Here is a 24,359-nt window from a genome sequence, read left to right on the forward strand (position 1 = left end):
TATCTCTTCTATCAACCCTACCTGGTGCGGATCCCACACTGCTGAGCAGTATTCAAGCATTGGGCGAACAAGCGTACTGTAACCTACTTCCTTTGTTGTAGGATTGCATTTCCTTAGGATTCTTCCAATGAATCTCAGTCTGGCATCTGCTTTACCGACGATCAACTTCATATGATCATTCCATTTTAAATCACTCCTAATGCGTACTCCCAGATAATTTATGGAATTAACTGCTTCCAGTTGCTGACCTGCTATTTTGTAGCTAAATGATAAGGGACCTATCTTTCTATGTATTCGCATCACATTACACTTCGCTACATTGAGATTCAATTGCCATTCCGTGCACCATGCGTCAATTCGCTGCAGATCCTCCTGCATTTCAGTACAATTTTCCATTGTTGCAACCTTTCGATACACCACAGCATCATCTGCAAAAAGCCTCAGTGAACTTCCGATGTCATCCACCAGGTCATTTATGTATATTGTGAATAGCAACGGTCCTATGACACTCCCCTGCGGCACACCTGAAATCACTCTTACTTCGGAAGACTTCTCTCCATTGAGAATGACGTGCTGCGTTCTGTTATCTAGGAACTCCTCAATCCAATCACACAATTGATCTGATAGTCCGTATGCTCTTACTTTGTTCATTAAACGACTGTGGGGAACTGTGTCAAACGCCTTGCGGAAGTCAAGAAACACGGCATCTACCTGTGAACCCGTGTCTAAGGCCCTCTGAGTCTCGTGGACGAATAGCGCGAGCTGGGTTTCACACGATCGTCTTTTTCGAAACCCATGCTGATTCCTACAGAGTAGATTTCTAGTCTCCAGAAAAGTCATTATACTCGAACATAATACGTGTTCCAAAATTCTACAACTGATCGACGTTAGAGATATAGGTCTATAGTTCTGCACATCTGTTCGACGTCCCTTCTTGAGAACGGGGATGACCTGTGTCCTTTTCCAATCCTTTGGAACGCTTCGCTCTTCTAGAGACCTACGGTACACCGCTGCAAGAAGGGGGGCAAGTTCCTTCGCGTACTCTGTGTAAAATCGAACTGAGCGGTTTAAACGTAACAGACGGCTTGAGGTGATATAACATCGAACGGTGACAATACTTTAAATTCTGTTCATTCTCGTTTAATGAACAGAATGTGTCGTCGATACGAATTTATCTACTTGTTCACGTGTTTCAGAAAGAATTCCAACAGACAGAAATACAACTCTTTTGTACACTACGACCAGTATTATTACAATTATAGAATAACGTAGACGTCCACGGTATTATAATCCGAACAGCAAGAAGAACGTTTTCGTGCAGGGAAAATTATTATTTTCTGTTGCTTGCAAATATTAGTAGGAAAGTGGTGTAAGGCAATACAAACAACCTAATATAGTGAAAGTTACTGAGTATACTTATAAAGAATATTATTTGTCCTCTACCATTTGTCGAAATGAGTAATAACTGTCTGCTGAGGGTTTGCCCTCTCTCATTGATACATCGGTAATTCATTGTTGAACCATTGTTTATTTCCATGACGTGTACTACATTCATCCGATACTGTTTCAAACCACAGGTATATCTCCAATTCATTATGCTTCATAATTTTATTTTCTTTACTCAGTTTCTTACAGAACTGTTAAATACTGCGTTTGTCTCTTGTGAAATACAGCAACACTTTATGGATACGTGTATCTCTTAACAAAACAAGACACTTTATTCGCGGCAAGTTACAGGTTGATTTAATCTTGTGCGTTGATTTGCTGTATATTGTCTTATATTGTTTCATTTCACACTTCGTCCACCAGTCTTCCGTTCGCCACTTTCTTGCATCTCTTTTATACTGTGGAATTCTGTCTTTGATAACGTGAATCCAAAGTCCGCTGCTTCAGTTGAATTTCTTTACTAAGATAGGCCTATTTCAGCTGTAACTCCAATCGTCAAATTGTTTGCGAATAATTCATAGAATTTTATGTTTATCTGCTTTAATTTGTGTACTTACATTTTATAGCAATTAGGTGTACGTAGGTATTTGCGCCTAGTTATTCTTGACTTCGATACCACATCAGTGGGTACTGTCACTTACGAAATGTCTGTCTATGATTTCGTGATCTACTTTTTTAGTCTAGCGAATTCGTTACTGTTTGTTTGTCCCTTTTCACAACAGAGGATGCCGTAAAAGAAGTCCGTGTTTACATGTTAAAGAAGTTCTGAAAATATATTTGACAATTGCACCAGTGATGCTGTATAATTACAAAGTTGCTTTATACGAGGTGAATCGGCTAAAACTTGTACCGCCAATATTGCGGAAATGGAAAGTGCTACTGATGTGCAGTTTTCACAGAGTGGTTTGGTAGTCAGGGCCTCGTATTGTTAGCCATTCAACAGATTGTAATAATACTTAATGCGCAAACATATACTTTTTTAAAACCACATGACTAGTGTATGCCGTTGTACAGTTTGTATTGCTCTTTACTGTGTGCTATACAGATATAATACAAATTTCGGTGTGAGAGCTTTCCAAAATACGATAGCTCATAAACGATTCGGACTGGAATCCTGCAACCGTACTTTTACTACGTTCATGTCAATAGACATTGTTCCATTTACGAAAGTGTATGTTTAGCGGTACTAGGCGCTCAGTCCGGAACCGCGCGACTGCTACGGTCGCAGGTTCGAATCCTACCTCGGGCATGGATGTGTGTGATGTCCTTAGGTTAGTTCTGTTTAAGTAGTCCTAAGTTCTAGGGGGCTGATGACCACAGATGTTAAGTCCCATAGTGCTCAGAGCCATTTGAACCATTTGAAAGTGTGTGTTTGTGTAACAAATACACTTTGGAAGTATTATTACAGTGCGTTTGTTGGCTAACAATACGAGCCCCTGACTACAAAACCATTCTCTTAAAATCGCACATCAATATCGCTTTCCATTTCCGCAATATTTCCCGTGCAAGTTTTATGTGATTTTGTGATTTATCCTCTCTATTCTCTGATGTTACTTAAAGTTAATTTCCTCTTTGGCTATGGAATTGTTCCGTTATGTCTCTGATTATCCAGTATCGTAATTTAAGACTTCAATAAAAAATTGTATTGTTTTTATGTTTAAAGCCTGTCCGTTAGTTTAGTACTTTCTGTCATTGCCTATCGGTATGCATACTTATTTCTGGTTTTTCAAGAAATATGTTTCATAGTCATAAGTCTAATTTTCTAGCACTACTAACCACGTCACTTTCTCGTACTTGCACCTGTTTAGTGTAGTATCGTTTATCTAAATTTCTAATATGATTTTAAGAAGCGTGTATGTAAGAAGTGTTAATAATAAGAAAGGAGATGTAGTCTCTTACAAGTAAGTTATCAGCTACCGCACTCATGTTATGTCCACTTCAGTAATCTTCGTCCAGCCTTTGTTCATAACCTTTTTTCTGATTTTGCTAATTTAGTATTATATCAGTCTGCATATAATTCTGAACGTTTGATTTTATTCTCCTATGAAGAAAACAAAACTAGATTTTCGCTCTGTCAGTAGCTCTCGAGGTTTATGTTCCAGTTTTCGTGAATGTTGCCGTTTGTTTTTCGTGACTTCGTAAGGCGACAACCGTTTTCTGCAGTACAGAATCCATTACTAGAGGGAAATATTTCTTAAAGAGAAAAAAAATTGTGTAGATGTATATAGCCCAACCCGAAGTACACAGACAAAATTTCGGACGTTGTTTGAGGGATATTTCCAGAGAGTTTTGGTATGTTGTTGTTGTGGTCTTCAGTCCTGAGACTCGGTTGACGCTGCTCTCCATGCTACTCTCTCCTGTGCAAGCTTCTTCATCTCCCTGTACCTGCTGCAACCTACATATTTCTGAATCTGTTTAGTGCATTCATCTCTTGGTCTCCCTCTGCGATTTTTACCCTCTACGCTTCCCTCCAATACTAAATTGGTGATCCCTTGATGCCTCAGAACATGTTCTACCAACCGATCCCTTCTTCTAGTCAAGTTGTGCCACTAACTTCTCTTCTCCCCAATCCTATTGAATACCTCCTCATTAGTTATATGATCTACCCATCTAATCTTCAGCATTCTTTTGTAGCACCACATTTTGAAAGCTTCTACTCTCTTCTTGTCCAAACTATTTATCATCCATGTTTCGCTTCCATACATGGCTACACTCCATACAAATACTTTGAGAAAAGACTTCCTGACAGTTAAATCTATACTCGATGTTAACAAATTTCTCTTCTTCAGAAACGCTTTCCTTGCCATTGCCAGTCTACATTTTGTATCCTCTCTACTTCGACCATCATCAGTTATTTTGCTCCCCAAATAGCAAAACTCCTTTACTACTATAAGTGTCTCATTTCCAAATCTAATTCCTTCAGCATCACCCAACTTAATTCGACTACATTCCATTATCCTCAGACTACGGCGCGATCAGCGAATACCTACGGACCGCGGGATTACTGCAAATCTCCTCTTCTGCCGACGGATGCCAATGCGTCGTGCAGGACAGAGCGTGACGGCCGCACACGCGTCGAGTAATGGCGGGGGCGGTCCAGCGGCGCCGTGACCCCTTCGCCGGCCTTGCTGTTTCCTGGCTCCCTACCTGCCCGCGGCTTCTTTTACGATTGCCACTTGATACTCCTCTACATTCAATGAGCCTTATTATTATTATTAGCGAATCCTCCCAATAAATGGAAGACGTTGAGGAACACATTAAGCGAATAACTCAGTCAGTTTTTCTTCAGGCTCTTCTTGTTGTTCCAGTAGCTCAAAAAATGGTTCAAATGGCTCTGAGCACTATGGGACTTAACTTATGTGGTCATCAGTCCCCTATAACCTAGAACTACTTAAACCTAACTAATCTAAGGACATCACACACATCCATGCCCGAGGCAGGATTCGAACCTGCGACCGTAGCGCTCACGCGGTTCCAGACTGAAGCGCCAAGTGCCGCACGGCCACACCGACCGGCTGTTGCAGTAGTCTTTCATTCTTTCCGAGAAGGTTGTTTACGTTCTTTCGATCACTCAGGTCTGTTCTGGTTTTTTTTATGGTTGCTCTCATGTGACTATCCATTTGTCTACTTTACATGTGATGGTGTCTGTTTCTAAAACGTGGGCTGGTCTTATGTTAGAGTTCTTGAGGCCCTTTCGAATTTCGTTCAGCCGACATGTTGAGTTCTTAAGCGATGTTACATAGCCTTTTATCCTTTTTTCCAGTCACGTTTCTGATAGTCTTTTGAGATGACCAAAGAATTTCATTCCCATTTCCTCAATGTCAATTTAGAAGTTTGAAAACTTTTCTGTTGTCTTCATTGGTGGTAGCCTCTCTCTCTCTCTTGGGTACGTCTTGCTCCTAAAATTGGAAAAATTGTTCAAATGTGTGTGAAATCGTATGGGACGTAACTGCTAAGGTCATCATCCCTAAGCTTACACACAAATTACCCTAAGGACAAACACACACACCCATGCCCGAGGGAGGACTCGAACCTCCACCGGGAGCTCCCGCACAGTCCTAAAATTGACCTAATAGCCTTTCTCTCGTCTTTTTTGGATCTCTTCGAGTTCGTGTTTTCTGTTAAGCGCCAACGTTTCGCTTGCGTAGATGACTCTTGGTTTTGTGACTCTGTTGTAGTGCTGAATTTTTGTCTATCTTGACGCGTTTTTTGTTTTTTAGCTTTTGGAGTAACCCTAACGCTATTTTTTACTTTTTGGGGGCAATTTTGCTGTCTCCGAGGTATTTAAAGTGCGGGACCCTGTTGGTTTTTGGTTTCACCATATTTTGTTTTCAGATTCGTGATTTCTGTCTTGGGTGTAAGAATTCTGTTTTCTCAAACAGTTTTGTAACCTCACTTTTTCTCTACGTTTTTTAAATGTGTCGAGCATCGAGCCTTACTATTATTATTATTATTATTATTACTACTATTTTTAACAAGGACGATCAGAATCTGTTGACAGTTATGCTGCTACTCCTGTCATGATGATGACGAGGTTAATTTTCACGTCTATGGTGTAGAAAAGTTCATTCGTCGTCGAACCGAGTGTTTAGTTGGAATCTTCTGTAATTATGAACCAAAAACATCCTTCCTGGGCTTGGAAGCTCCTGTTGACGTTTTCGACCTTCCTTGGGAATTAAATTTCTCTTTCTAATCTCCATCTTCCGCGAATTTTTTTCTATTTACCTACACGCAAACGTAGTGTCTGTCGGTGAATATTATTTTACTCCCAAATCTCGTTTTTTCTTCAGAAAAAGTTTAATACCAGACGAAAGTGCAGAATAAAACGTATAAAAAGCGGTGTATCTAATTGCAATCGAAACAGAAAACAAATCGAAGATGCAGAACAGAGCAGAAAGCATTTTATACTCTCAGACCCCAAACACGGCTTAGAAGTAAGCCGATCTATATAAATCTACCTTCACAATTAATGTAATTTCAGTAATAAACTGAGACCCACAGAAGATGACCTCTCGGTGTCGAAACATATCTAGGTAAATAGAAAGAAGAAATAGATTCTGTTTTGCTGACTACGGAGTTTAAATAGTTGCAATGGAGGAGGAAAATTATCAACAGACATTTTTTTACGTGATTGGTAGCTATGTCAGTAGTCGTTTCCTGTTAACAGGTATTCTATATGTACAGTTGTTGCAGCTTAGGCTTCTAAAGTTTCTGTCGCTGTTGTTCCTATTCCTTTTCTTTTGAGTTCTTAATTAGTGGTGCTACAACAGCTACGGTATATTTGTCGATTTACCCAGTAAAATATTATACAGCATGTCAAATACCTTTGTTCTAATGATATTTCCGCCATTGCACTGTACAAACTTCATTTTATATTGCTATCATTTTGGTCCTTCTCACTTCCTATGCATTTGTATAAATATTTTTTCAGTGTTGTGCCTGATAATAACTTAAGGTCGAAATCATGTACTAATACCAAATAAAGAAGTTTGTACCGCCCAACGGCGGAAATATCATTCAGACATTATAACATGAATGTGGTCCAAAGATATGAGAACATTGAAACAAATACTTTAGTTAAATGTATATTTGTATTTGTACACTAATTCTATTATTCATCGTTAAAATTGTTTCACTGTTTCTCTAGCTTTTCCTATAAATCACCCAAACTTAATGTCCAATCATTTGTATACATGTCAATCTACAGTAGCCTTAAGAAGTCCTCCGTTTTAAACTGTATTTGTAATTTTTCATATTATATCATTAATTTTTTTACTGTCTGTCATTATTTACCTAAATGGCCGTTAGACGGTGAAGGCCAGATGAAATAAAATAAACTATAAGAAGATATTTTGATACACGGTTTTCTCTGTGTAGCGCAGTAGACTACAGTGTTATGTGGAATGAAAATTAGATCCGATTATGTTGGAGAATAATCTGTATGATGCTAAGTCAGGGATAACTTGGCCCTTTACAATGTTTAGGAATGAAACTGTAGTAGGGTGGACAGCTTAAATAATCTCCGAAATACTGTATTACTTGGCCAAACCGTATGAATTGAGATGAGACCATTAAATGGAAAGGTGTTTTGTTCACTGGTTCTAAACTTGTCTCTTTCTAATTTTTTGTAAACTTTTCATTTATAAAGACACAGAAGCATCCCTTGTACCTACCATACGCATATGCGCAATTTTGTATTGGCACACACATAGAGCGAAAGTGCTTTTGAAGCCGTAAGAAATAATTGTTAAAATAAACACGAACAGTAAGTAAAAAGATTACTAACTCCGAATCCTGCTCTGTTCTTTATCAGCTCTATTTTGATTTCTTCAATGTGATTCTTCTTTTTCCGTTTGTATGTGTTCATTAGTATGTGTTCAGCTCAGCATATTCCGTTTCGATTTACTCCAACCGCTGCTTGATCTGTTGCCAAATTGACGAGTGACACCAGCGTTCCCAGTCTCATTGAAACTGTTTTTGATAGGCGTCTACTATGATGTGCTTTGTTTTACATCAGTTCGTGCTTTATCCCTCAATAAATGTTGAGCTTTTTTTATAGCTTCACGATTCGATATTTCGTGTTTTCTTTTTTCTATGTTTTGTGCTATCAGTGAGACTTCTGTCTGGAGTGGTCGCAATTTATAATTTAAGATATTCTCACTTGACTTTTAGTAGCACCCCGATTTTATGTCTTATGTTAAAGTATTATACTGATCAACTCTACACAAAGAAGCAACATTTTTACTCACTTTCAAGGTGCCTAGTTTTCTTCAGTTATGAGCTTCTTCAGTTCCTTCTTTTTCGTCTCTAATTGCATATGGTATCAACCCAATTTATCTGCATACAGCTCTCTGCCCTTCTACGCAACAGAGTGCAGACAGTTCACTCATAACACAATTTCCCTCCCGTATTCCTCTGATGAAGGTGGTGTCTGCCGCGTTTCTCCTAGTTCTCCGCACACAACAGTGGAGAAGCGTTCCGACTCGTGACTGGAGCTGAAACAAGGCGTAGCTTCCTCTCATAGAGTTCGTCTGTAACACTGGACAGTAATTTCCGTTCTTTAGCCGGAAGACAGAGAAATTGAAGGTGGGGTGCGGGAGGGCCCCGGCAGTGCGTGCAGCGCCTGGAGAAAGGGAGTGAGATGGAGTGAAAAAAGAAAGCCGGGGCGCGGAGGAACGCTAAGTGGAAAAATCTCCTGGCCCGGTCGATAGCTGCGGACCGTGACTAATGGGATGGACAGCGCCGTAAACGTTGCTGTGCGGTGCGAGGGGCTGCACAAGAAACCCATCTGGCTCGATGCGTGGCAGATCCTGCCCACGGTACGTACGGCCGCGCAGCCACCGGCCACCGGTTACCTGACGATTCGGGACACTCCGGGGTCACTGGCCTCCAGAGAGGCTCCCCAACCCGCGGTTGGTCTAGAGACTCGGTACCTAACGAAACGTATCGCTACTCTACTCATCATCACGATGACGTTCAGTAAATATTGGAGCACATTTTTCTCTCGGCCACTTCGATTAGGAAAAAAGCGCAAGTTATTGTAGGACATCGTCGAATATTGCCACTTCAGCCCCTATAGTTTCATGAAGTCCGCAGTGCCGATGGTACTGTTATCGACGACTGTGCCGCTAAAGCGGAGTTATTGAACGCAGTTTTCCGAAATTCCTTCGCCAGGGAAGACGAATGGAATATTCCAGAATTTGAAACACGAACATCTGCTAGCATGAGTTTCTTAGAAGTAGATACCTTAGGGGTTGCGAAGCAACTCAAATCGCTTGACACGGGCAAGTCTTCAGGTCCAGATTGTATACCGATTAGGTTCCTTTCAGATTACGCTGATACTATAGCTCCCTACTTAGCACTCATATACAACCGCTCGCTCACCGATAGATCTGTACCTACAGATTGGAAAATTGCGCAGGTCGCACCAGTGTTCAAGAAGGGTAGTACGAGTAATCCATTTAACTACAGACCTATATCATTGACGTCGGTTTGCAGTAGGGTTTTGGAGCATATACTGTATTCAAACATTATGAACCACCTCGAAGGGAACGATCTATTGACACGTAATCAGCATGGCTTCAGAAAACATCGCTCTTGTGCAACGCAGCTAGCTCTTTATTCCCACGAAGTAATGGCCGCTATCGACAGGGGATCTCAAGTTGATTCCGTATTTCTAGATTTCCGGAAAGCTTTTGACACCGTTCCTCACAAGCGACTTCTAATCAAGTTGCGGAGCTATGGGGTATCGTCTCAGTTGTGCGACTGGATTCGTGATTTCCTGTCAGGAAGGTCGCAGTTCGTAGTAATAGACGGCAAATCATCGAGTAAAACTGAAGTGATATCAGGTGTTCCCCAGGGAAGCGTCCTGGGATCTCTGCTGTTCCTGATCTATATAAATGACCTAGGTGACAATCTGAGCAGTTCTCTTAGGTTGTTCGCAGATGATGCTGTAATTTACCGTCTAGTAAGGTCATCTGAAGACCAGTATCAGCTGCAAAGCGATTTAGAAAAGATTGCTGTATGGTGTGTCAGGTGGCAGTTGACGCTAAATAACGAAAAGTGTGAGATGATCCACATGAGTTCCAAAAGAACTCCGTTGGAATTCGATTACTCGATAAATAGTACAATTCTCAAGGCTGTCAATTCAACTAAGTACCTGGGTGATAAAATTACGAACAACTTCAGTTGGAAGGACCACATAGATAATATTGTCGGGAAGGCGAGCCAAAGGTTGCGTTTCATTGGCAGGACACTTAGAAGATGCAACAAGTCCACTAAAGAGACAGCTTACACTACACTCGTTCGTCCTCTGTTAGAATATTGCTGCGCGGTGTGGGATCCTTACCAGGTGGGATTGACGGAGGACATCGAAAGGGTGCAAAAAAGGGCAGCTCGTTTTGTATTATCGCGTTATAGGGGAGAGAGTGTGGCAGATATGATACACCAGTTGGGATGGAAGTCATTACAGCATAGACGTTTTTCGTCGCGGCGAGACCTTTTTACGAAATTTCAGTCACCAACTTTCTCTTCCGAATGCGAAAATATTTTGTTGAGCCCAACCTACATAGGTAGGAATGATCATCAAAATAAAATAAGAAAAATCAGAGCTCGAACAGAAAGGTTTAGGTGTTGGTTTTTCCCGCTCGCTGTTCGGGAGTGGAATAGTAGAGAGATAGTATGATTGTGGTTCGATGAACCCTCTGCCAAGCACTTAAATGTGAATTGCAGAGTAGTCATGTAGATGTAGATGTAGATGTAGATGTAGAAGTCCCTTCAAAATGTCGTCTGTAGCGCAGGTGCGTTTCAAGCAGAGAGCTGTCATTGAGTTCGTTTTGGCAGAAAACAAAAGCATCGCAGCTATTCACGGGCACTTGCAGAATGTCTGCGGAGACCTGGCAGTGAACAAAAGCACGGTGAGACGTTGGGCGGGGCGTCTGTCACCATAGTAACAAGGTAGTGCAACCGTGTCGAATTTCATGCGTGTCGGCCGGCCGCGAACAGCTGTGGCTCCTGCATTGTTGGAACGTGCGGACACTCTCATTAGAGGTGGTAGACGGATCGCAATCAAACATCTCGCTGCACAACTGGACTCCTCTATTGGTAGTGCTGACACACTAGTCTCCCAATTGGGATACTCAAAGACCCCTCGCCACCTGACAGAAGACGATAAAGAGGCCGTTGTCCGAGATAGCTTGCGCGTTACAAGGCTGACAGTGACAATTTTTCGTCGAACATCGTCACAGGGTCTTCAATTGAAACTTCCGGGCTGAGAGGCCTTGGTGGATGTATAAAATTTCCACCAAAGGTTTCGTGTCCATCTGCGGGAGACGTCTTCTGAGGTCGTCCGGCTACTGCCTCAGAAGATGTCTTCCGCAGATGGAGACGAAACGTTAGGTGGAAATTATATACATCGACCACGGCTTCTCAGCCCGGAAGTTTCAACTGAAGACAACACCGGCCGTGATAGCCTACATTGTATGATCGTCCCAGGAGTTAATCACTACGAACCGCAAACAAAACGGGTAACCGTGCATTGGCGCGACACAACGACTCCTCCGAAGAAAAACTTTAAAGACGCACTTTCAGCCGGTAAAGTCATGGCGACGGTATTCTTGGACACTGAAGCTGTTATTCTGTTTGATGTTCTCCCTCATGGTAGAACGATCCACTCTAAAGTGTATTGTACTATCCTCAGGAAATTGAAGGAACGACTGCAGCGTGTTCGTCGCCACAAAAATGGAAACGGACCTCTTCTCCATGACAAGCCTGCGCACCTGAGAGGAGTTCACAGTACTTCATTGGACAGGTCTTACTCATCCACCGTACATCCAGGATCTCGCACCTTCCGACTTCCATCTGTTTGGCCCAGTGGAAGATGCACTCCGCCGGAAGCAGTACGTGGATGATGGGGAGGTTCAGACGTTGGCTCCGACGTCGACCAGTGGAGTGGTGCCATTCGGGGATGATGGCCCTCGCAGAAAGGTGGCGTAAGGCTGTCGCATTGGACGGAGATTATGTTGAAAAATAGGCTTTGTACCCAAAAGTGTGAGAACAATATGGTGTATTGGAATCCTGAATAAAACCAACACACTAACAGAATAAAAAGTGTTACATTACTTATTGAACGCTCCTAGTAGAATGGTAAGAAAAGCATGGTTTTCGGATAAGATGTCTGTAATCTCGACTGCTAGTGATACGAGGCCATTGTTATCCAGCACGGCGTTCCGTATTACCCTCCTGAACCCACCAATTCCGTATTCTGCTAACAGTCATTGGACCTCGACCAACGCGAGCAGCAATGTCGCGATACGATAAACCGTAATCGCGATAGGCTACAACGCGACCTTCATCAAAGTCGGAAACGTGATGGTACGCAGTTCTCGTTCTTACACGAGGCGTCACAACAACGTTTCACCAGGCAACGCCGGTCAACTGCTGTTTGTGTATGAGAAATCGGTTGGAACCGGCGCCAACCTCGTGTGAATGCTCTGAAAAGCTAATCATTTGCATATCACAGCATCTTATTTCTGTCGGTTAAATTTCGCGTCTGTAGCACGTCATCTTCGTGGTGTAGCAATTTTAAAGTTCAGTAGTGTATATCATGGTACAACACACAGTTCAGGAAATATGACGTCATAAATATTGAAACGCATGTAAAAACTAGCTTTTCCCGGCCGGAGTGGCCGAGCGGTTCTAGGCGCTACAGTCTGGAACCGCTCGACCGCTATGGTCGGAGGTTCGAATCCTGCCTCGAGCATGGATGTGCGTGATGTCCTTAGGTTAGTTAGGTTTTAGTTCTAAGTCTATGGGACTGATGACCTCAGTAGTTAAGTCCCATAGTGCTCAGAGCCACTTGAAGTAGCTTAACACATGGGATTTCGATCCTTTAAAGAATCGTGGGCGGGCTTTTAATAGTCCACGCAAAGTTTAGATGGGAAGCCTAGCATAACTGGTCTTATCTGCTCCATTATCTCTACTTCCGTTTTTAAATATCCATCTATAAGACAGACAGGCAGCGAGGGAGAGATTAAATTTTCAAAGATTTTAAATTATTTTATTATCATTTGAGATTACAATTTTAAAAATTTGCGTCTTTACAAACGTAAGTACACGATAGATTATCGGAAAAACAGCTGAATAGTACCCTAAAGTAAATAAATGAAATCTTACTGAACTTCCGAACCTCCCACCGTGCAGTCACTCAAGACAAAAAATTTATCCGGTCGCCGGTAATCTGTTACGTGACCTTAACAACGTTCTACCTGCCTTTGAGCATAAACGAACGTTGGAATCGTCAGGTACGCGTTGTCTATTTTATACAACATGAGGAATAAAATTTCATGTATTCCCCTTGCTCTAAAGGAATGGCAACAGTGGTGACAAACCTATTGTCAAATAAATGCTCATTCCATCTCTTCATTTTTGAATCTGCTAGAGCAGGTTCGGAAGAGACAACTGCTCAGTCTTCTTTCTTTTGTCTGTTTGTCCTAAAGTCTTATGACGACTCCAAAAGTAATGTAGCGTTTCAAGAGGAAACTATCTTGTTCGCTGCTGGTGGTACGAGCAGTGTCAGGAAGATTATTTGCTGATTGTTGTTGATACTGGGTTAACACGAGCTCTGGTAACCTGGAAAACGTATACTTTTAAATATTGTGTAAATCAGGCAGGATGTTGCAGCCAAATTATTATCGTCAGTTTGTCGAAATCTGCGTTCTGTGTGCTTATTTAGCGTGCAGCTGTTGAAAGTGTTGGTGAGCTATGTGGCCAAAACTTTGAGTAAACAGTAAAATAATTCGATACGATACCTGTTATAAAGGACTGTTAGGAATAAAAGTTGGAAACTATCGTGTAAAGAAATATGAGGGTTCGAACCTTAATAGTGGCAACTATTTATTTACAGCTCGCACAAAATAGACGCGTGTTTCAATGTTTTACTGACCTTCAAATTAGCCACCAGCATTGTGTATAACCCGTCGCCAGCGATGTGGAAGTCGTAGGATACGCTTAGCAGTGCCAGTTGTGTTGACAGTTCGAGCGACGCGGTCTGTTGCCCGACGAATTTGTAGCAGTTCTGAAGAGAATGCCATGAAGTGTTTCCTTCAGTTTAGAAATCGATTTGAACTCACGAGGGCTTAAGTCAGGTGAGTGCAGTAGGTCGTGTAGCACTTAGCAGCCCCATCAATGAAACAAATCAGTAACAGCTTGCACTGTAAGTGCTTGAACTTTGTCCTGCGAAATGATGCTCAGGTCCTGCAGAAAGTATTATCACTTCTGTCTCTAAGCTGGTCGTAGGTTGCGTTCAAAAAATGAACAGCATAAAGACCCTATCTGTCTCCGTCTAGACTAAGTGTGTGTTCAAGTGTGTGGACGTTTCGTAAACGTTTGCGTATCGTGTGTCTGAGGCGGTGCCTGGGTACCACCGATCCGGTATTTACTTAGTCAGGTGGGAAAACGACCTACAAATCACATTCAAGCTGACCGGCTCACCAGCCCTCGTCGTTAAACTGTGAAGCGGATTCTATCCGGGGCAGGCTCGCCTCCCTGTATCATAGAAAAGGCGCTTTAATGCGTTCGGCTATCCGCGCGGGTACAAAACTAGTCTAGAACCTCACATAGTAAAACAATAACTCAAACTGACTGATTTTTCTCATGATAATAAATCAGAAGGAGCGATCTGTTTTACTTGGTAGAAACTTGCTACTGCCAAGATCGCATAATACTTCTTTATGTATAACGAACAGTTTCGACAGACTTTGCTGTCATCTTCAGGTCTTCAAAAATTTTTGTTGTAAGACGTGGTCATTTGGAGTTGGAACCTCACGCCAAGCTATTACGTTAGTAGATAAAATGTTACATATTACACAAGGGTTGGATATCTACATAAGGTTCTTTTTTATTTTATTTATGACAAACCTTTGGATAATGTGCCACATTTTATCCACTAACACTACAACTTGGCGTGAGGGTCCGACCCAAGTTGAACACGTTTTATAACAAAAATGTTTGAAAAATTTAAGATTACAGCGAAGTCTGCCGAAGCCGGCTGTTGTAAATAAAGAAATATTGTCGATGTTGGCTTTATAAAGTTTTTATCAAATAAGACAAACAAGACTACGGCATTTCCTGTTGGATCGGGAGTTTTCTTTGCCACTCACTGTCTCGCCTCAAGTCCGCCAGCAGTTAGTTCCGGCCGATGCGAGCGTTCGCGTGTTTACGTCGGAAGTGGAGCAGGGCGCACGTGCTGTCGCATATGGGAACAGAGGGGGCAGCGATGCGAACGTTACCAGCCTGTGCGTGGACAACGCAGTTCCCTCGCCGTTTGTGGCACGACTTTCGCTCCTACCAGAGAAGCCTAATGAGCTTTCACGCCGGGTCGCGTTCATTAACCCCCGGCTGCTATACTGTCTGTGGGCGCACACCCGTCACCCACGAACGAAATCTATCATAAAGCTTCATTGCTTGCCCTCATACGTGGTTGGACACCTTCACTAGAACAGCATACGCCCTTAGCTTCAGTCAGCTTTCAGTCATCAAACAGTCTTACGTCGTTTCGGCAGCACCCTTTCTCTTAACAACTTATCCGAATTCATAAATACTACATTGTATTAGTTTTAGTAATAAAAGTTCTACACGTACACTTTATTTGCCGGCCGCGCTGGTCTAGCGGTTCTAGGCTCTCAGTCCCGAACCGTGCGACTGCTACGGTCGCAGGTTCGAATCCTGCCTCGTGCATGGATGTGTGTGATGTCCTAAGGTTTGTTAGGTTTAAGTAGTCCTAAGTTCTAGGGGACTGTTGACCACAGATGTTAAGTCCCATAGTGCTCAGAGCCATTTGAACAATACACTTTATTCCCTTTTGTATCTGACTAACTAGGACCACGTAACAACTTCAGTACCTCCTATTTCTTTGTGTTTTCCTATTTTCCCAGTAAGCCTTCACTGATTCCCCACAGGGTAGGTTCCAGTTTTTCTAATGTTGAGGTCATCAGAGGGGGGGGGGGGGGGGGGCAGATCTTCCCGCGATTTTAAATTAAAGTCATAGATTCGGTTGTTATCTACAACTCATCCAAATTCCAACTCTGTCTGATAACTAATTACAGAGAAACTTACAATGTAGCTAAAACTGAAATTGCGTTATTTTACCCCACAAAATGTGGTAAAGCACGGCAGTGCAGGCTTTGCTCCATTTGAAATAAATTCGGATAAAAATGGATGACTACACAACAAAAACACTTGAAATAAGCCTTTTTAACATTGTTATATCGTACCCAAGTTACCCAACACAATAGTGAAATGGATGCTTAAAAATACCTGTATAAAAATAATTCTTCTCTACGACAGGAGGAATAGTAGGGTAATCCGAAAGAGTTCAGTTACTGAGGCCAATCTACCTAGGCACCTAGTAAGTAGTACTTTGCTAGGTCTTCAGAATCTTCTTTGAAGTCCCAGGCTTTTGTCTTACTGTTCTTCTTCGGATACTTCTTCGCCAGCTAGTAAGTCCATTTCTATATCTGAGCAGCTTTCATGGTGTGAGAAGTCTGAATCTCACTCTGAAGAATAATCATTTAGCTGTGTGATCTGTTCCTTCCTTTTCTTTGGCACTGATGTAATGAACTCTAGCTTAAGTCGTTTTGTTCCTACAAAACGCTCTTTTTTTTTTCTTTGGCACGTCTTTCCTTCTGAATCGCAAGCTCTTCTTTTCCCATGCATTCTTCTTCTATTTGTTCCTTATTGGGTGTCGAAGTTAGAAGTACCGATTTCAATGCTTTGTCAGAAAGTTTCCCGTAATGCTTTATTGTGTATAGCGGAATTTAGCCGCTAAGACAGAAATGAAAACAGAAGCAAGAATATGTATTGTGTTTCCATAAAGAAAATCTGTATCGGCTTCTGACCCGCAAAGAAAATTCTCGTTCTAAAATAATGGAAAAAATCGAGAAGGACGTGAGAAATACCGTATTCCGTATTAATCTATGATGTGAATGTTTGTAAATATAATTTCAATTATGTTACAGCTATCTCTGTATTTAAGTGATCCAGTGTCTCTAAAGCGGTAACGGAACAATTCTTTTTTGATAAATGGGTTAATTAATAGTCGGATGGTAGCTGGCTTTACTTTCTGTAAGAATCCACTTGTCTTTTCTTACTACCACTTCAAATAGTAAGTTACACATTGTTATGGAAGGCCAACTAACGATTTTTCAGTGCTGCACTACACTTCAGAGTGACGCAGATGCATGACACTATTTTTCAGCGTACTGACCAAGACCGTGTAAACAACGTTTGGAACCTTCCCTCAGTCGTTCATTTCCTGGACGATAGAAACCCGCTCCTAGGTAACAGGGCCATTCGAAAACTGCTGTGTGAACGTCTATATGGTTGGAAAATCTCTGTGCTTCCAGGTTATCTTTCTGAAATGCCTGGATATTATTCTCTCCGATCGATGTTGATGGCCTGCGTTACCTTCTATGTGAGATGGGCGATTTCCCGCATGCTACGGTTTTGAAGCAGTTTGTCATTACTACTGAGGTAGATACAACTTGTCATTATCTGACATACGTCCTGTAATTGATGTCTTCCTATTGTGTAACCATGGTGGTTTGTAATAACATGAGTTTTCAAAAATATTTAAAAGTTGTAAATCATCACCTCCTTAAAATACAGATATTTAATTAGGGAACAGATAATCCGATTTTTACATGCGGTGTTCAGAGAAGGAATCGTTGCTCACTATGGAAACAAACTTTTACAGAAATATAGTTAATGAGCTTAATTGGGTGCGCCAGCCGTGCTCAACAATCGATGTACGGTATTTTACATCCACATACATACTCCAGAAGCCACCATACGGTGCATGGCCGAGGGTATCTTGTACGACTGTTAGTAATTACCTTTCCTGTTACACTCACAAATGGAGCGAGGGAAAACACTTCTGTGTGAGCCCCGATTTATCTTACATTCGCGCTATTTACGCAAAATGCACGTTAGTGGCAGTAAGACGGTTCTGCAGTCTGTCGCAATCGCCAGTCTTGTTTTCAATGCATCGATCATCTGGTACTCTCTACCCTAGGAAACATGCTGAAGTCCTCGAGACAAAATGATAACGTTAGCTACATAATTTGGCAAATTTCAGTAATAACTATTATGAAAGAACAGCAGTGCAAACATTACTTCACCAAGAGAGATGGGACACTGGATTCGTAGCCCTGAGTAAGGAGCTTCAGGTCTTCTTTCGCTCGCTGTGACTGAGGTATTCTAGGCAACTCTTAAGTCATTTGAGACGAAGTCTGGGCTGTTGCCTGCTACAAGGCCAAGAATTGTGCCTCCCCATTGCTGAAAACGTTATTGTGTTTGGATATGGTGTTATGGGCGCTCAACAGTGTAGTCTTTAGTGCAAAACGTTATGGTCATAAGGTCTTTATAACCCCCACCCTTTTTCAGATATTTTAAACTTTATATTACTTACATTATATGTGACATTATATCACAGGTCATCGACTTAACTCTGTCAAAGAGGAAGCAGTGGATTGCTAAATAGAAAACGGGGTAAGTATTAAGTGCTGCAAAAGAGCATCAGAAAGAATCACGTAGTAGGTGCGTTGTGGAGTAAAGCGGAAATTTAGAAGACAATACCCCTTCTCCTTCTTCTTAATCTTCTCCTTTCGTTCTCGATCCGTAGATTGGTCTGCAGCAATTCGTGTCCTCCTCTTTCTCTGTCTTCTGCAAGCCTCTCCAGTTCCGAGTGTGTTGTCGGTTTCAGGTGCTGTTTTATCTGCTTGATGTACTGAAGTCTGGGTCTTTCTCATACATTCTTACCATGTATTTTTTTCAAGTATTAATCTCACAGTGAAGGGGCAATGTCAGAATAGTTATCCAGACCTTCGGTTCCTCTGTTGCTTGATAGTCCCACACAACCAACTCTTCCCTCATTTGTCGCCGAAATCTTTTTCATTGGTCATTCTCTTAGTCCATGACTCTCCTTCGACATTACGCCTCAACAAGCCTGTTTTGTTTTCCATTCTGGCTCCCCTGCTGTCCATGTCTCCGAGCCATACAGGGCAACGGTCCAAACAAAAATGTTTACATGAGGTATTCTGATCTTTAAACCAAGAATGCTAGTACCATTTTCTTAACGCTGAATGTTGATTTAGCTTGTGCATTCTACATTTAATCCCCTGGCCGAATCTGTCATCCGTTGTTCTACTATCCATTTAATTAAATCTGCTAGTTTCATTGTCAGAGAAAATATACCACATTTAAAAAAATTTACATCCGACAGATACTAAAGTCATCTTCTTGTTTCTCTTGCGCTTCTGCTCCTTCCTTACTTTTCCCTCTAGTCGTTTCCTTCTTCCAGCAGTCTCGTTTGCTCCGATCGAAAGTTCTCAAACCCGTCTCAACCCTTGCTCGATTCCCATGACAAAGATGGGTATCCTCTTTTATTTCCCCAATGGACCCGTGTTAACTCCTTGGTAAGACACCTGTAATTACTAATTCTTTAAATATGACCAAACCAAAGAAAATGGTTCAAATGGCTCTGAGCACTATGGGACTTAACTTCTGAGGTCATCAGTCCCCTAGCACTTAGAAATACTTTAACCTAAGGACATCATACACATGCATGCCTGAGGCAGGATTCGAACCTGTGACCGTAGCAGTCGCGCGGTTCCAGACTGTAGCACCTAGAACCGCTCGGCCCCCTCAGGCTGGCTGACCAAACCATTGGAGACCTTTATTCTCCACTCTGCTCGTTACGAACTGTCTCTCTTCCACTTATTTCATATTTCATATGTTTTGACCTTATTTTCACGTGTGACATGCAGGTCTCTTCTCATAAAACGTAATTCCACAGTCCTGATCTTGTTCTTTCTTTTACATTTCTGCACCATGAGTTACTAGATTCTCAATAATACTATGGAACGTCCTTTTCTTGGTTTGTTGACTAATACCATTGCTCCAAATGAGGTACGGACTTTGTTACACGTTTTTGAGTCGCTCCTTTGGGCACAATACCTTTGTGACAGATGCCATCACTAGATATAATAGATCCTAAATATTTAAAATTTCCACATTTTTAAAAAAATTTCATCTCGAGAATTAAATCTGTTCCTTGTTTACCAATATACATACCATTTAGAAATTATATTTTTAGACCGTATCTTGTGTACACCTCCTGCAATTTATCCACCACGTGTTCCATGTCTTCCTTGCTGCTTTTAGTCGTTTAGCACGTTTGTTAAACCGTAAAAGAACAAATTAAAGCCGGTGTTTTTTCACTTAACAGAACATTGTTGTGATAGTGATCGCCTTAACGAGGGCTACATCACTTAAAGAACGAGAGGCCTAGTGGATACATGTATTGCCAACACGTTTCAAATAACAACGAATGCTCCTAAAGCCAGGCAGTGAGCCAACATTCGAACAGTCAGGATACCGAACGCTGGGGAAACTAACATCTTGCCGCTGTCTAGTATGTAGAGTCGTAAAACTACCGTCGGCTGCAGTAGACTACGATAGCATTTCTAGTAGCTTTAGTCAATTAACCACGCAGCCGCGTCACGTGTACGTAAGGTGTATTGCATACTTATTGGGCGTTATCTCATTTCGATCGCTTTGTTTAGGTGTGTATGCTATCAGTGTTTTACTATACTCCTCTAGAATAGGGGAGTGGCGAACCATCTAGAAAGTGAGTGAGGAGATAGAAAAGGCCGTGCAACCTGCAGAGCATATTTGTTCTACATAGTTATCCTCCTCTCTGTTATTTACAAATTAAAAGCATTTATAGCAAAATTGAAACTGTCAATGTTTAATTCGTGTTTCATTCGAAAATTGTCGATTTGTATCGTGAAACAGAGCATTGTAAAGAAAAAAATACTGACTTATCATATAGCGCGAATAAACGCAATTTCCTTAAGAAAATGTAAACTTTTAAAAAATCGCAAGACAAAAACTTATAAAACATCGCTTCAGTGCTTGAGCGCGCTTATATGAAACATGTTTCTGGTATTCAGAAACAACTTTCGCACTTATCAATAACAGGAACTCTTGCTTTTGATCATGGTGAAGGATATTCTACTAAATATAAAATAAGAATAATAATTATATAGATTTTTTTATTTTGTCTATGTAAACTGTACGTACATCAAAAGTAGTTGCTGTAGTTATATAAAAGTACAGATGTTACGTAGTCAACTAATTTTTATTATTTATAAAATGCAGTGTATATTTTGTAAGGATATAAAACAGACATGGGCTAACGCTGAACGACGTGCAGCTCTAATTATTGGCAAAACAAACAAACAAAACACAGAGAGATGTCGTCGGCCCACAGTTTTTCTCTCACGCATTCATTTATGTTTGTTTTCCTACCAAGCTACAAATACTACCGCTAATCCTACCATTTACTACGCATTCGTGTACTGTACCGAAACTACCGAACCGTACTTTTGTTGGAGCAGAAGACTGACAGTAGGTGACTGCACCAAAAGCAAGGCACGCAACAGCCCGTCGGCGAGTGTTCACGCAGTCGCTACGAGGCGGCCGCAGAAGGTTGCGAGCCGTCCTTGCTCGGAATGTGGAGCCCTGCTGCTCTCTGGCGCGCATGCGCACTCCGCAGCGCGCTCCAGTAACGGGCCGCAGCGCAGCGACCAATTATGCGCCGTTTCGCTTTCCTCTCCCCTGCCGGAACAAATGACTGCCGGGCGCTACAGCCAGCTTGTTTTCTTCTCTCCCCTCCATCCTGCACTCGCATCCTCCTTCCCTCCTCCCCCCTCCCACTCTCCCACCAACCCTTGTCGTAACAGTCCATCTGAGCAATCGCTTATATTAGATTTTAATGGTGATGACGCCGAGGGGAAGCGGCTACTGGCTTGCAGCGTCAGCGTCTGTATCTCGTTCCAAAGTATTTTGAAACTGACTGACGGACCTGTCGAAGACAGCATGGACACATTCCACTGTTGAAAGCACAGTTGTCGGCACCTATAAGCGAATAGCTGAAATAAGCAACTCCCTACATGCGATAGCAATACGTTAAAAGACTATTTGAAGTAAATTCAAATTTTTGGGAGAAGCGATGCAATCCCATCTTTTATAAAAGGGCAACCCGGGGCAAACTAAGTAGTGAGATACGCTGCCTAATCATTTGATTTACGTTCAAACTTATACGTATCGACATACGTAGAGCTGCACTCTACCAAAATTACGGTTTTTATTTTGGTATAATACATAAAAAGTAGAAAATGGTAGGATTACTGATGGTGTTTGTAGCAGTGGTAGAAAAGAAATGTAAATGAATGTATGAGAGAGAAACTGAGGTGCAGACGACTTCTCTTTGGCCTTCGTCCGTTTGTTCTGCACGTAATTAGAATTGTACGTCGCTCAGCCTTAGTCTAACGTGTATTTTACGTGTTTACAGAATATAAATTGTATTTTATAAGTAATAAAAATTAGCTGCTCGCGCCACTTCTGCGCTTTTATTTAACCTAGGCAACTGCTTTTGATCCAAATACAGTTTACATGCACAAACACAAGAAACCTATACAACTGTTGTTGTTGGTTTGTACTCAATTAACGTTCTTCATCATGACCAAACTTAAGAGCTTCGTGTTATTATTGATAAATGCAAAAGGTGTTTAAGAATAACAGAAATATGTTATATATAAGCTCGACGAAATATTGAAGAAATGTGTGATATGTTGGTTTGGATTTTTTAATTTTATCTTTTTTGAGGAAACTGCGTTTTATAGCGCCATGTGATAAATCTGTGCGGCCCGAGTGGCCAAGCGGTTCTAGGCGCTACAGTCTGGAACCGCGCGACCGCTACGGTCGCAGGTTCGAATCCTGCCTCGGGCATGGATGTGTGTGATGTCCTTAGGTTAGTTAGGTTTAAGTAGTTTTAAGTTCTAGGGGACTGATGACCTCAGATGTTAAGTCGGATAGTGCTCAGAGCCATTTGAACGATTTTCTCCTCCTAGAAAGGAGGACAGAGCACTGGAAATGCCACATATTGTGTTACAGGGACTGCTTTAACCTTGAAGGTGGAAAATTTATGTGAATTCTGAGAATGAAACATTGAGTTGAATTAATTTTGAATACGACGATCGTTTCGCTATATACATACTATTCAATAAGATGTAGAAGTGTTTCAGTACTTAATGCACTGTGTTACATTTCCTAAGAGTATAACTGAATTCAACTTGTGTCAGTAGTGTGACCTTGCGCCGCGGTAAAAGTGATCTTGCCCCAACACTGTTTCAGTAGCTTGTAAAATTGGCAAAAGGGTTGTGATTATATACAAATAAATAATAATAATCGGTCATTTCGTTATTACACGCCAAGAAAAGGCAGTTACCTCAAACAATGAGTTAGCCGTTAGCGTAGTCAACCTGCCTCTATTTCGCCTGCCATCTGTTGAGATAGTCTTCTTGCAGCCGATTTTGTCAACTGTTGTGCTGATTTCTGAACGCAGTACGATGTGAGTAAACTGGACGAGATCCTTAGAAGGTAGTGCAACGTTCGCAATTTTTTCTTGCGGAGTTTCGCGTGTGTTCTCAGCTTATAATATCAAAGCCCCAAGAAATAAATGGTATATCGGGATACACTTGAAGGCTAGGCTTCGTTTTTTGTTTCGCATCTCTCTCTCTCTCTCTCTCTCTCTCTCTCTCTCTCTCTCTCGTCTATGAGATCGCATCATTCTTTTGTCTGCGACCTCTGCTTGTCTTTATTTACACAAGTTGTTTTTCTAAATTTGGCTGTATGTCTTACGTAGACGTATTGCTTGACTACTTGTATTAACTACTGAGCGTGAGCGTGTTTGCAATATAACGGATGCTACACTATTCTGTTGTCCGTGTCAAGCCGCCTGAGACCGCGTGGCTAACCCGCGCGGCCTTGTTGATGTTGTTGATGGTTATGAAGATCAGCATGATGACGACAAATGCTTTACCGTTAGATAACAATTTTTTTTTTCATTATTCCACCAAACCCACTCCGCCTGTACTTTTGAATTGGGCCGGATGGACGATGATTGGTAAAATGTTTCTTCGGCCACTGCATGCGTACTGACTTAAGTGCTAATTCTTGTCGTACTTCTTCAAGTCAAAAACGATTTTTCGTTTTAATGATTTCGTTGGAACGCACAATTCCCCTAACGTTTTATCTGTGTGTACTAGTGTTGCACAGAACTGTAAGACATGTGACATAACAAGGAAAGCAGGTAACGAGCAGGCTGTAACTACTTTTCACTGGCAGGCAAAGTAGAGCAGCACATTAATTACGCACAGCGTCGACAATGCAGCACTGATGCGGCCTGCGATAGTGGTGTCCGGTTTCTCGTGCGCTGCCTTGCAGTGCAGCCGACGTGTCAGGCGTATATTAACTTACGCGGGCTTCACAAAGTAATATTGAAGGTGTTG

At 41.7% G+C, this 24,359-nt stretch overlaps 1 protein-coding gene across 2 annotated transcripts in view; it reads left to right on the forward strand.

Annotated features, from left to right (window-relative positions):
- Positions 1–24,359, forward strand: part of LOC126336345 (uncharacterized) — a 595,954-nt gene that overhangs the window by 189,258 nt on the left and 382,337 nt on the right. The gene's annotated exons all lie outside the window — the stretch shown is intronic.

Source organism: Schistocerca gregaria, chromosome 2 (genome assembly GCF_023897955.1).
Source record: "Schistocerca gregaria isolate iqSchGreg1 chromosome 2, iqSchGreg1.2, whole genome shotgun sequence".
NCBI lineage: Eukaryota > Metazoa > Arthropoda > Insecta > Orthoptera > Acrididae > Schistocerca > Schistocerca gregaria.